Source organism: Salvelinus sp. IW2-2015, linkage group LG26 (assembly GCF_002910315.2).
Source record: "Salvelinus sp. IW2-2015 linkage group LG26, ASM291031v2, whole genome shotgun sequence".
In the NCBI taxonomy this organism is placed as follows: Eukaryota; Metazoa; Chordata; class Actinopteri; order Salmoniformes; family Salmonidae; genus Salvelinus; species Salvelinus sp. IW2-2015.
The window spans coordinates 4,340,719-4,353,534 of record NC_036866.1 but is presented as its reverse complement, the minus strand read 5'-3'; positions in this window follow the sequence as shown (position 1 = coordinate 4,353,534).

Genomic DNA, 12,816 nt, shown 5'->3' with positions numbered 1-12,816 from the left:
GGCAACTGCAAGACATTGTTGATTTTACCAATGTACTGTACAGCACTTACTTGAGTGAAAAATCAAGTATATAATTTTATAACAATATGTTGCTCCACATATTACCCAGCAGGCACTTGTATCTCTGTATGCAGTGACTCAAACCAGACACAGGGTGGTACTACAAATATTCAGAAACCTCCCAAAAGGTTACACCAAGACAACTGATTGAACGACTGCTCTGGTTAATACTGTACATGAAATGCTCATAGTTCCCATGTATAATTATGTATAATTATGCTCTTCAAGCTCCTTTGGAGCACTAACATTTATTTTCTCATATTGAGAAAGCTATTTGCCATGCATTGTCCATTGGGCTAATTTCTTTGTCTCAACCCTCTAACTTYTCCAATTGTGAGTATGTAATAGCCCTACAATTTAAAGGTGTTTCAGTAAGTGCCAAGCCTTTGAGGACCCTTGCCTTGTTCATAGCATTCTAACCACAATTGATCATAAATCACACAAATGAGTCATGTTTGGCCCCTGTCCCTCTGGTGTGCCATTCAAGGTTTTTTGCTTGAAAGTCTTTGTCCCTTGCTTTCTATGTGCAGCAGCACTGTGTGGACAGATAATGTGCCCTCACTGTCTCTGTCACGCCGTTGCATCACTGTCAATATTACACCACATCCTCCTTCACCATACTGTAGCACAACATGCCCATATATGCACAAGCCTTACCATGTTTGTTATTGACATCCGACCTGTGTAACGGCACAACAAAGTCACGATCATGTAACATTAAAATACAGATGAAATGTATTTCATATTCGCGCTGGTTATAGAATGTCATGGAAGGTCCCCATCGAACCACCAAGACTCTTCCTAGAGCTGGCCCCCCGGCCAAACTGAGCAATCGGGGGAGAAGGGCCTAGGTCAGGGAGGTGATCAAGAACCCGATGGTCACTTTGACAGATCTCTAAAGTTCCTCTGTGGAGATGGGTGAACCTTCCAGAAGGAGAACCATCTCTGCAGCACTCCACCAATACGGCCTTTATGGTAGAGTGACCAGACGGAAGCCACTCCTCAGTAAAAGGCACATGACAGCCCGTTTGGAGTTTACAAGATTCTCTGGTCTCATGAAACCAAGATTCAACTCTTTGGCCTGAATGCCAAGCGTCAAGTATGGACTAAACCTGGCACCATCCCTACGGTGAAGCATGGTGGTGGGATGTTTTTCAGTGGCATGTCCTTGAGTGGACTTGAATCTTATCGAACATCTCGGTAGAGACTTGAAAATAGTTGTGCAGCAACGCTCCCCATCCAACCTGACTGAGCTTGAGAGGATCTGCTGAGAAGATTGGGAGAAACTCCCCAAATATAGGTGTGCCAAGCTTGTAGCGTCATACCCAAGAAGACTCGATGCTGTAATCGCAAAAAAAAGTTGTTTCATTAAAGTACTGAGTAAAGGTTCTGAATACTTATGTAAATGTGATATTTTAAAAATAAAATAAAAAAATTTAAACGTTCTTTTAAACAATCTGTTTTTGCTTTGTCATTATGGGGTATTGTGTGTGGATTGATGAGGAACAAAACAATTTAATACATTTTAGAATAAGGTTGTAATGTAACAAAATGTAGAAAAAGTCAATCAATCACATGTATTTATAAAGCCCTTCTTACATCAGCTGATGTCACAAAGTGCTGTACAGAAACCCAGCCTAAAACCCCAAACAGCAAGCAATGCAGGTGTAGAAGCACAGTGGCTAGGAAAAACTCCCTAGAAAGGCCAAAACCTAGGAAGAAACCTAGAGAGGAACCAGGCTATGAGAGGTGGCCAGTCCTCTTCTGGCTGTGCCGGGTGGAGATTATAACAGAACATGGCCAAGATGTTCAAATGTTCATAGATTACCAGCAGGGTCAAATAATAATAATTACAGTGGTTGTCAAGGGTGCAACAGGTCAGCACCTCAGGAGTAAATGTCAGTTGGCTTTTCATAGCCGATCATTCAGAGTATCTCTACCACTCCTGCTGTCTCTAAAGAGTTGAAAACAGCAGGTCTGGGACAGGTAGCACATCCGGTGAACAGGTYAGGGTTCCATAGCCGCAGGCAGAACAGTTGAAACTGAAGCAGCAGCACGACGAGGTGGACTGAGGACAGCAAGGAGTCATCATGCCAGGTAGTCCTGAGGCATGGTCGTAGGGCTCAGGTCCTCCGAGAGAGAGAAAGAAAGAAAGAGAGAGCATACTTAAATTCACATAGGACACTGGATAAGACAGGAGAAATACTCCAGATATAACAGACTGACCCTAGCCCCCCAACACATAAACTATTGCAGCATACATACCGGAGGCTGAGACAGGAGGGGTCGGGAGACACTGTGGCCCTGTCCGACGATACCCCCGGACAGGGCCAAACAGGCAGGATATAACCCCACCCACTTTGCCAAAGCACAGCCCCCACACCGCTAGAGKGATTTCTCTAACCACCAACTTACCATCCTGAGACAAGGCCGAGTATAGCCCACAAAGATCTCCCCCAYGGTACACCCCAAGGAGGGGCGCCAACCCAGACAGGAAGATCACGTCAGTGACTCAACCCACTCAAGTGACGCACCCCTCCTAGGGATGGCATGGAAAAGCACCAGTAAACCAGTAACTCAGCCCCTGTAATAGGGTTAGAGGCAGAGAATCTCAGTGGAGAGAGGGGAACCGGCCAGGCAGAGACAGCAAGGGCGGTTCGTTGCTCCAGTGCCTTTCCGTTCACCTTTCTCACTCCTGGGCCAGACTACACTCAATCATAGGACCTACTGAAGAGATGAGTCTTCAATAAAGACTTAAAGGTTGAGATCCCGAGTATGCGTCTCACATGGATAGGCAGACCATTCCATAAAAATGAAGCTCTGTAGGAGAAAGCCCTGCCTCCAGCTGTTTGCTTAGAAAATCTAGGGACAATAAGGAGGCCTGCGTCTTGTGACCGTAGCGTACGTGTAGGTATGTACGGCAGGACCAAATTGGAAAAATAGGTAGGAGCAAGCCCATGTAATGCTTTGTAGGTTAGCAGTAAAACCTTGAAATCAGCCCCTTGCCTTAACAGGAAGCCAGTGTAGAGAGGCTAGCTGTCACGCCCTGACCTTAGTTATCTTTGTTTTCTTTATTATTTTAGTTAGGTCAGGGTGTGACATGGGGGATGTATGTGTTTTGTATTGTCTAGGGGTTTTKTATGTTTATGGGGCAGTGTCTAGTCTAGGTGTATGTATGTCTATGGTTGCCTAGATTGGTTCTCAATTAGAGACAGCTGTCTATCGTTGTCTCTGATTGGGAACCATATTTAGGCAGCCATATTCATTAGGTAGTTCGTGGGTGATTGTCTATGTCTATGTTGCATGTTTGCACATTGTTTATATAGCTTCACGTTCGTCGGTTTGTTGTTTTGTTTAGTTTGTCAAGTGTTCTTTGTTTCGTGTCATTAAACGTAGAATGTATTCACTTCACGCTGCGCCTTGGTCCTCCTCTCTTCCACCATACGACGATCGTGACACTAGCACTGGATTAATAGGGGTCTGAATAGTTTCCGGAGGACCTGTATAGTTACAGTACCAGTCAAAAGTTTGGACGCACCTACTCATTTGAGGGCTTTTCTTTATTTTTACTATTTTCTACATTGTGTAATAATATTGAAGACATCTAAACTATAAAATAACACATGTGGAATCATGTAGTAACCAAAAAAGGGTTAAACAAATCAAAATATATTTTATATTTGAGATTCTTCAAAGTAGCCACCCTTTGCCTTGATGACAGCTTTGCACACTTGGCATTCTCTCAACCAGCTTCACCTGGAATGCTTTTCCAACAGTCTTGAAGGAGTTCCCACATATGCTGAGCACTTGTTGACTGCTTTTCCTTCACTCTGCGGTCCAACTCATCCCAAACCATCTCAATTGGGTTGAGGTCGGGTGATTGTAGAAGCCAGGTCATCTGATGCAGCACTCCATCACTCTTTCCTGGTCAAATAGCCCTTACACAGCCTGGAGATGTGTTGGGTCATTGTCCTGTTGAAAAACAAATGATACGCCATCACAGCCGATTTGCGCTTAGTGGGAGTATCACTGCAGAATGTTGTGGYAGCCATGCTGGTTAAGTGTGCCTTGAATTCTAAATAAATCAACGACAATGTCACCAGCAAAGAACCATCACACCTCCTCCTCCTCCATGCTTCACGGTGGGAACCACACATGCAGAGATCATCCGTTCACCTACTCAGCGTCTCACAAAGACATGGCGGTTGGAACCAACAATATCAAATTTGGACTCATCAGACTGAAGGACAGATTTCCACCGGTCTAATGTCCATTGCTCGTGTTTCTTGGCCCAATCAAGTCTCTTCTTCTTATTGGTGTCATTTAGAAGTGGTTTCTTTGCAGCAATTCGACCATGACGGTCTGATTCACGCAGTCTCCACTGAATAGTTGATGTTGAGATGTGTTTGTCACTTGAACTCTGTGAATCATTTATTTGGGCTGCAATTTCTGAGGCTGGTAACGCTAATGAACTTATCCTCTGCAGCAGAGGTAACTCTGGGTCCTCCTTTCCTGTGGGTGGTCCTTATGAGAGCCAGTTTAATCATAGCGCTTGATGGTTTTTGCGACTGCACTTGAAGAAACTTTCAAAGTTCTTGAAATGTTCCGTATTGACTGACCTTCATGTCTTAAAGTAATGATGGACTGTTGTTTCTCTTTGCTTATTTGAGTTGTTCTTGCCATAATACGGACTTAGTTTATTTGGTAGAAGACCATCTTCTGTATACCACCCCAGCTTGTCATAACACAACTGATAGGCTCACATGCATTAAGAAGGAAAGACATTCCACAAATTCACTTTTAACAAGGCACACCTGTTAATTGAAATGCATTCCAGGTAACTACCTCATGAAGCTTGTTGAGAGATTTCCGAGAGTGTACAAAGCTGTCATCAAAGCAAAGGGTGGCTACTTTGAAGAATCTCAAATATAAAATATATTTTTATTTGTTTAACCCTTTTTTGGTTACTACATGATTCCACATGTGTTATTTCATAGTTTTGATGTCTTCACTTTTATTCTGCAATGTAGAAAATAGTTTTAAAAAATTAAGAAAAACTCTTCAATGAGTAGGTGTGTCCAAACTTTTGACTGGTACTGTATATCGTTAGGCTGTATGTATTTTTAGATATAGGCCTATTGTAAATGTGTATTATTTAGCGTCATCTTTATTGGGTGAAGTGGTGCTCATGTAAATGACTTTTCTTTTTTATCTTTAGACCAATGCCTATGTCTCACTTAAAACACTCTTGGGTTTTTAATCAGATTACATTTTTGAATGGAATGCTTTCTTGTCACACTGTCACACTATGTTGCCATGAATTAACATCCCACTTCAATGCAATGATACCAATAAGCTATTTATGGCCATCTTAACTGTATGACCCATTGTACCAGATTAGATGATCAAATGATATTCAGTATGTAGAGTCATTCATCTTTCTGAGACATAACGGCTTGTTTTCATGTAATAGGATACATTTTCAAACATTAGATAAGACTGCGGTAAAAAAAGAGGTATCCCTCCCTCTATGGGGACTGAGTTATTTTTGGTTTACCACAGTCAACAAGTTAGAGCCAAGTAAAAGCTGATGGTGAGTTAGTGTGTGTCTTAGTTTCACCTCTACTCCTCAAGGACAACGCATGGACTGATCACTAACAGCACAGTGAGGAGACGCTAAAAGACTATTGGACAGAGAATAAAAGACTCATTTCATTTCAAAGATCAATGACTGATGCGTACACTGTGTATACTGTAGCACCACTCCAATGGGAGATTCCTATCTTTTGTTTTGAAATGTATATTTAAAAAATCAATGCTTTCTTTTAAACAGCGCTGAGAATATATTCATGTTTGTACTGTGTGTATGCATGTTATTGAATTACAAATATGGTCACACGTTAGAATAGGGTACACATATTGAGTTACAATGCCCTTATTCGTCTCACCTTGACAGCTTACTAGTCTGTTTCTTGTGTAACTTGCTCTTTATTAAAAATTAATATGACATTATTATAGCTAATAATTAGATTATTAAGGATTGGCCAGTTATAAGTGACTTATAATGTTTGAATAAGAATGCTTAAATTAAGGCGTAATACATGGCTAATGAGACCTAATAAAGGCCTTATAAGTGACTGATATATACACACTTATAAACTAACAAATGAGTGGCTAATACGTGTACCTTAAAATAAAGTGTTATTGAAACATTATAAATCATGCAAACTGGCCAATCCTTAATAACTAGGGATGGGTATCGTTAAGATTTTAACGGTATTACTACTCTTACCGATACTGCTTATCGATCCGGTACGTTAACGATATTCGTTATCGGTAATTTTTGTTATTTTTTTACGGAAAAAACGAAACTTATTTAGAACAGAATTAACATGGCTTTATTTTCTGAAATGTAAAATAAATAAAATAAACAATTATTTACAGCAAAAGAAACAGCAGTGTTTTGAACGAATCACTATTATAAACTCTAATGTTGTGATGATGGAAATGTAAAACAAATGAAATAAATAATATTTTACTGCAAAAGAAAATACAGTGGTATAGAGGTGGCAGGTAGGTGAGAGCGTTGGGCTAGTAACTGAAAGGTTGCGAGATCAAATCCCCGAGCTGACAAGGTAAAAATCTGCTGTTCTGCCCCTGAACAAGGCAGTTAACCCACTGTTGCTAGGCCGTCATTGAAAATAAGAATTTGTTCTTAACTGACTTGCCTAGTTAAATAAAGGTTAAATAAAACATGGGTGGAGCATGCAGGTAGGCTGCAAAATGATTAGCAGTTCTTCTGGAGAAAGATCAACATATTTGCCTTCTCTGGCAGAAGTTGGGACCTCTCCTGGCTTATTGTGTTCCCTGCAGTCTCAAATACCCTCTCACTAGGGGTGGAGGAGGTAGCTTGTTGAAATGTTTGTGAGGAGGGGCAGACACTTCTCCCACCACCACATCACAGGATCTTCAGCCATGGGGATGGGAGGCAGGCCTTTGTAGAGCTTGACCTCTAGGTCAACATGCTCACCTCGATCCAACGAGGTGTCCTGTTGGATCGTCAATCTCAACTCCCTGTGCTCCTCTGAGAACAGCTCCTCCAAGGCACTCCTTGTTTTGTACATTGGAGCGACTGTCTCCTCCATTTCCTCTCCTTCAGAGTCCTCCTCCTGTTGCTGGTGCTCTGTGTCTGTCTACTCCGGCTCCTCTGACAGCCCTGGTTTTGCTCCTGTCACAGTGGCTTCAACATTTTCCTTCCTCAGCCTATCCCAAGTGGCGTCACTCACCAGCCTCCCTTTAAATCTGGGGTCCATTGCTGTGGCCTCATGCAGGAAGGTTTGAATGTCCTCATTCTGATAGCGCTCGGAGAGGTTCTCCCACACCTTCTCTTTGATGGTTTCCACAAACGTATCTTCATGCTTCACAGTGAAGTGCTCTTCCAGTTTTTGGAGGATGGGTATGATCATAGGCGGAAATCCCAGGGGGGACGGGGGGGACACGACCCCCCCATCCTGGGAAAAATATGATTTGTCCCCCCCAATCTATCACTGTAAACATAACTAAGTAATTCCAATAATATTAATAATACGCAATGAAAGCACTTGTGCTGATTATAGACACTTAATAGCGCGTTTTTAAGTTTCAAAAGATTGCGACCCCCCCGCCCTTTGCCTCACAATGGTTTGATCCACTGACAGTTTTTTAGCTGGCAAGGTAAGAGAGGGTTCGTATTTACTGTCCGAAAGGCACTCAATGCACGTAATTAACGTGAGGTTAATCCAGTCAATCGCACCATAGCGATGTTTTATGTTGGCAGGATTCACACACACTATAGCTGAATTTGCAGAGCTAGCGCGCAAACTAAAGCAAACATTAACTATCAAGCTAGCTAGTACCTATTCCAATTATGTGGCGTCGGTTTATTCCAAGATCGAAGATAGGGCAGTGTAAAACAGAAAATTCCACACCAGGGCAGTGTAAAAACAGAAGGTCCTCCACACCAGGCAGTGTAAAACCAGAAGATCCTCCACACAGGGCAGTGTAAAACAGAAGGTCTCCACACCAGGGCAGTGTAAAACAGAAGGATCACGCGAAACGAGCAGTGTAAAACAGAAGGTCCTCCAACCAGGGCAGTGTAACAGAAGGTCCTCCACACAGGGCAGTGTAAAACAGAAGATCCTCCACCACCAGGGCAGTGTAAAAACAGAAGAGTCCTCCACCACCAGGGCAGTGTAAACAGAAGATCCTCGCACACCAGGGCAGTGTAAAAACAGAAGATTCCGTCCACACCAGGCTGTGTAAAACAGAAGATCCTCCAGGGCAGTGTACAAAATTGCAAAATGGCGAAGTATTGTGGCAGAGGAGATCTCAGACATTCTGAAGAGTTTGAGATGGAGCCGAGCAAGATTGTAGCTGTGATTGTTGATAATGCTGGCAATATGGATGTTGCCATCAAGAGGTTACACATCCAAAAAATAGGATGCTTTGCACACATATTGAATCTGCAGCGCAGAAAATCTTCAAAATGACTTCCATTGATAAATGGGCAGCACCAATCAGATCAGTGGTCGTGTGGTTCAAGAGATCCTCGATGTCCAGCCCCAATAGAGCAGTGGTCGTGTGGTTCAAGAGATCCTCGAAGTCCAAAACAGTCCTGAAGGAAAAGCAGCAGCTCCTTGGTAAGAAGCCAGTTCAATCTATTAAAGTATTATTTTGAAATTCCCACATTTAACAATTTAATTCAATATTCAAGTGTGCGGTAATTAAATGTATGTTGATTTTTGTTTGTTGTTTCAGGCCTTCCGCAACACTCACTCATCCCTGATGTCAAAGACAGATGGAACTTGCTCGATCTAATGATGGAGAGATTCATGGAGCAGTATCCAGCGATCCAAGCAGCAGCTTGGACCCACGACTGCGAAAGCAATGACCAAAGGACAACCTGGACCATCTGAAGACAAGGACTTCCATAAGGCTGAGGAGTTTGTCCAGCTCATGAGAATCCTCTATACATCCACACTGTGTGTGTCATGTGAAAAGAATGCCACCTATGGACAGATCATACCCAGGGCGAAAATCTGATATCAACCTTGGAGGGACAATTACATTAAATTTTCTCAAGAGCAATTCCTGAGGGGGACATCAAAAGTAGTGCATATAACACATAGCCTAGTTGTAATATGTTAAATGTATATTGAGGAACCATAATCACTACTACTGGATAATTGATAGGTACAGTAGTTAACTGAAGGGTTTTCCCAACTTGTTTTAAATCATTATAATACTACTACTAATAATAATAGTTATAGCAGTGGCTCCTTACCAGTCCAGTATGTATGCAGGTATTCATACTTACAAACAGCAATATCAAGAAAGGCCAGTAGGTGACAATGGTACTGTACACTGTATGGGTGTAGTTTTCATAATACAATGAACATGGTGCGATACATCTAAAAGAATCTCCATTGAGAACCATCACAAAGTTGGTTGCTCGTATTGAATTGACCTTTAATTAGACTTTTTCTGATACATTTATATGTCATTAAATATCTGCCACTGGCCTGAGTTTACAACAATACTTTTACAATAACAAAAAGCTTAAAATAAGTACAGTTCTAAAAGCAAAATAACTACTTCAATGAAAAAGCTAATAATCAAAACAAAATATCCTTCAGTGTCTCAACTCTTCACACAGCTATGGACAAGTATGTCGCACAAAGTATGCAATTTTAAATAAAAATACAGGAAATAAATAATTTTGTAAGTGTACTGTCATGTACTAAAAAACTGAAACTACTAAACAAAAGAACAAATACCAATTACACACAGGTCTCAAACAGGGGTCCATGGACTAATTGGGTTTTCCAGTAAGTTTACATATAATATAGAGTGGAGGTCCCTGAGGACCACTCAAAACCTTGCCTGCCTTGCCTCAAAATATGCAGGGGTTCCAGTACCCAAAAAGGTTGAGAACCACTGCTATACACACTACTGAACAAAAGAACCGAACATATGTTTGCGGGTTTCAATGGATCCAACAAATTGCTGGCAGATATTTTCCCTCTTGAGACTGTCCAGCCTGTCTTTATGTACATTACAGACAACTACGCAGTTCAGTCTCTCTTGGCCCATGCTAGCCGTAGCCAAGTCTTTAACCTGCGAAGTGCATTGAAATCTCTCTCAGCCTCACATGAAGACCTGGCACCACAAACAAAATTCTGATCAGCACCTCAACTTGGTCACCAACCCCTGCACCTCCACTGGAAGCCTCCTGAGGACCTCTGCTGCCTCTCCACTGCTGCTACAGGGGTATTTGTTGTGAAAGAGAGGGATCTGCACTGAAAGAGAATCTATGTTCACCTCTGGGTACTGATCTAGAGACTCATCCAACTCCCCCGTGAGAAGCGCTCTTTCCAACTTTTGCAGGACGTTTAGACTGTCCTGGTCAAAACGGTCGCCAAACTGAACCTCTACACCATCCAACACTTAAAAGAATTCTGCCCTATAGTGATCACTGCTTTGCCAGCAAATTGCTTGAGTGTGACTCAATGGATTCAATGGAGTCAATCAATGTTGTTGTTTTTCTCATACAGTGCAAGGTAGCTTTCGTCATTTCTCTTGCCCCTAAGAGATGACCGCACACACTCGACTGCAGCCTGCATACCAGAGACAGTCTGAGTTTTCTTCTGCAGTGAAATGTTTAGACATTCAAGCTCCCAAGAACAGCAGAGGCAAGTGTGAGGCCCAGCACAGCCTTGCCTTTGCTGAAGTGCTCGATTAGCAGCACACACACACATTTACACAACATATGCTGCAACCTTTTGTACTTTTAATATAGTTTGTTTCATATTGGCTGGCTTCCACAATAGCTGAATTTGTAAAACTAGCGAGCACAAATTCCGTTTCTGTGGTGTTTGCTATAATTTTGCTACCTGTTTAAATAAAGGTAAAATAAAATTTAAAAAAGTTCACTAGCGACAATTTAGCTTTTGAAATGAGACCATTAAATATAGTGTTCAGTTTGGACTTCAGTTTATCGCTAACCTTATCACAGGGACTTTGAAGCACTACAGCTGCATGCTGATCTTGGAATAAACCGACGCCACATAATTGGAATAGGTACTAGCTAGCTTGATAGTTAATGTTTGCTTTAGTTTGCGCGCTAGCTCTGCAAATTCAGCTATAGTGTGTGTGAATCCTGCCAACATAAAACATCGCTATGGTGCGATTGACTGGATTAACCTCACGTTAATTACGTGCATTGAGTGCCTTTCGGACAGTAAATACGAACCCTCTCTTACCTTGCCAGCTAAAAAACTGTAAGTGGATCAAACCATTGTGAGGCAAAGGGCGGGGGGGTCGCACTCTTTTGAAACTTAAAAACGCGCTATTAAGTGTCTATAATCAGCACAAGTGCTTTCATTGCGTATTATTAATATTATTGGAATTACTTAGTTATGTTTACAGTGATAGATTGGGGGGACAATCATATTTTTCCCAGGATGGGGGGGTCGTGTCCCCGTCCCCCCTGGGATTTCCGCCTATGATCATACCCATCCTCCAAAAACTGGAAGAGCACTTCACTGTGAAGCATGAAGATACGTTTGTGGAAACATCAAAGAGAAGGTGTGGGAGAACTCTCCGAGCGCTATCAGAATGAGGACATTCAAACCTTCCTGCATGAGGCCACAGCAATGGACCCCAGATTTAAAGGGAGGCTGGTGAGTGACGCACTTGGGATAGGCTGAGGAAGGAAAATGTTGAAGCCACTGTGACAGGAGCAAAACCAGGGCTGTCAGAGGAGCCGGAGTAGACAGACACAGAGCACCAGCAACAGGAGGAGGACTCTGAAGGAGAGGAAATGGAGGAGACAGTCGCTCCAATGTACAAAACAAGGAGTGCCTTGGAGGAGCTGTTCTCAGAGGAGCACAGGGAGTTGAGATTGACGATCCAACAGGACACCTCGTTGGATCGAGGTGAGCATGTTGACCTAGAGGTCAAGCTCTACAAAGGCCTGCCCTCCATCCCCATGGCTGAAGATCCTGTGATGTGGGGTGGGAGAAGTGTCTGCCCCTCCTCACAAACATTTCAACAAGCTACCTCCTCCACCCTAGTGAGAGGGTATTTGAGACTGCAGGGAACACAATAAGCCAGGAGAGGTCCCAACTTCTGCCAGAGAAGGCAAATATGTTGATCTTTCTCCAGAAGAACTGCTAATCATTTTGCAGCCTACCTGCATGCTCCACCATGTTTTATTTAACCTTTATTTAACTGGCAAGTCAGTTAAGAACAAATTCTTATTTTCAATGACGGCCTAGCAACAGTGGGTTAACTGCCTTGTTCAGGGGCAGAACAGCAGATTTTTACCTTGTCAGCTCGGGGATTTGATCTCGCAACCTTTCAGTTACTAGCCCAACGCTCTCACCTACCTGCCACCTCTATACCACTGTATTTTCTTTTGCAGTAAAATATTATTTTTTTCATTTGTTTTACATTTCCATCATCAAACATTAGAGTTTATAATAGTGATTCGTTCAAAACACTGCTGTTTCTTTTGCTGTAAAAAATTGTTTATTTTATTTATTTTACATTTCAGAAAATAAGCCATGTTAATTCTGTTCTAAATAAGTTTCGTTTTTCCGTAAAAAAATAACAAAAATTACGTAACGAATATCGTTAACGTACCGGATCGATAAGCAGTATCGGTAAGAGTAGTAATACCGTTAAAATCTTAACGATACCCATCCCTAGTTATTA